The sequence below is a fragment of the Coenobita brevimanus genome, chromosome 117, assembly GCF_032717465.1.
Source record: "Coenobita brevimanus isolate Jiangsu-jjx chromosome 117, ASM3271746v2, whole genome shotgun sequence".
Classification (NCBI taxonomy): Eukaryota; Metazoa; Arthropoda; class Malacostraca; order Decapoda; family Coenobitidae; genus Coenobita; species Coenobita brevimanus.
In genome coordinates this window covers 7,457,911-7,460,084 of record NC_137070.1, presented here as the reverse complement: position 1 = coordinate 7,460,084, position 2,174 = coordinate 7,457,911, and positions in this window count along the sequence as shown.

Below are 2,174 nucleotides of genomic sequence, written 5' to 3'. Positions count from 1 at the left end.
ACACTAATCAATTACGGTATACAGAAAATTGTACTCTAGGCAGTCTCTAGTACCACTTTTGAAAAAGACGTCGTTAAAGTGAATAAAAGTCTATGTGGCAACTCGTCCCTTTACACTGTTGCCAGACAAAAGGACTCGCATCACACTAGCAGACTTGCAGCGAATTTATGCTGACGACTGTACCTCATGAGGTGGGAAGTGTTAAATGTATGCCGTACAGTATCAGTTGTATAAGTTTATGATGGTATTATGCTCATATCATAATATCTGACCTCTTCATTATTAGTGTTCTGAAGAAAAAAAGTTTCGGTGACTCAACTACGGTACGTCAGGGGAGAGTGGCGAAATACCGAATCGGCGGTCATTTACAGAATCAACACCGAATTGGCACTTTTTAATTGGTAAGTGTTACAGATTTTATCACCATAGAGGTTCATACTCACCTAATTATTCGAAATCTGGTCAAATTTTTTTATTTAATTTTACCTTTTAAAAAATCCGGATTCACAGCGAAAACAGGCTAAAATTAGCGGACGTGTTTCTCCTTTAGCTGAACAGCTTGCCTTGGCAGACTTCTGCTTTGTATAAATATTAATTTAACATACAAATGCACTTATTTTCCCTTAAAATCAGTATCTGTGCAAAACAGAAGTCTGTCAAGGCATGTTGGCGATCTAAACTAGAAATACCTGCTAACCTTAGCATGTTTTCGCTCTGACTCCTAATATTCTATTAATAATTAAATAAAGCATAGTTTTTTTTTTTATTGAATTTCAGATAATTAGGTGTGTATGAACCTATATGGTGAAGAATATAATATTTTCACAACAGTAAAGACTGCATTCCAGCACTGGAAACTTCCGACGAGCAGCCAGCCACCACTGTTTTCGTTTATTGGTATTGGCTAGTATACAGAGGAATAATTTCCCTACTGTGCTTTTGTCAATGCACTTACACATTGGAACGAAACATTAGCATTTATTCCTCTTGTCACTGGACATTTTTAGAGGTCAGAAATAAGCACAATGTATCCTGGCTAAACGTTAACAAAGCAGACTATGCTGCCTCAGTGTGAGAGGTGACGTCACGACCAATCACAGGCCGTTTCAGTGTCACGTGATTTTTCGGCTACTTTATCTATGATTTTATGTTTATGCACATTTTTATTGGAAATAATGGCTGACATAGTTATTTTCTGAGTATCTTTTACCCATACAAGTATCTAACTTCAAAAAAATTTTGACCGGAAACTCGTCCATTGTTAGTGCGCTGGTAGATGCAGTGTTACCTGGCTTGGGGGGCGAGGGTGGAGTCGGAGCTTCCTTGTCATTTGAGTTAGCTGTTTCAGGGGTGGGGGGGGGGGGTGTAGTTGGATAGTTGTGGGGGGAATTTCCTTTCGTTCGTTGTTGGTGATTGCTGATTCTAGACGCGGGGGTGGGATGGGTGGCTCAGTCTGGGGGGTGGAGGATAGGGGGGTGGCGGTTGATGCGTTACTTTTATTGTTTAACATGGCTTTGGAGGGTGGGTTGCTTGGGGCCTTGACAGGTGGAATTCCGTTGTCTTGAAACAACTTGTTCAGATGTGTGGCATAGGTCCCAGGGAATGCTGCATTGTGCATGTGGGCTTCGTACATGCAATACAAAACTGTGCTGGGCGGCACAGTGAGGCCTGGTAGGGTTGTAGTAGTGGTTGTTGTGTTACTGGGGTTTTGGTTCTTTGTTGCAGCAGCTGCCCTGTATGTTCCTGTCTGCCTGGCCTGCTGTTCATTCCACTGAACAGCAGCTTTCCTTTTCTCCTGTACAGCCTTTTTTCTTAGGGGGCAGGTCATAGCTGTTGCTCCGTGATCACCCTCGTAGTTTATGCACTTTCTGGTGTTTGTGGTGCATTGTGTGTGTGTGTGTGTGTGTGTGTGTTCTGTGCTGGCGCACAGAGAGCATACTTTGTATTCTCTGGGTTTGGGGCAGTCCTTTGCTGAGTGTATAGCATCTATAGCAGGTTACAATCGGTATGAACTGTTCTTGCTCTATCTGATGGTAGGGAATACTGAGGTAGAACAGTTTAAGTCCCACCTCGATTGCTTTCCTTGCTTGAGTAATTTGTTTGAACGTGACTTTGACGTTGTGGGAGCGTGGGAACTTATAAATATTCTCCACGTCTCCCTCCCGCATGAAGCC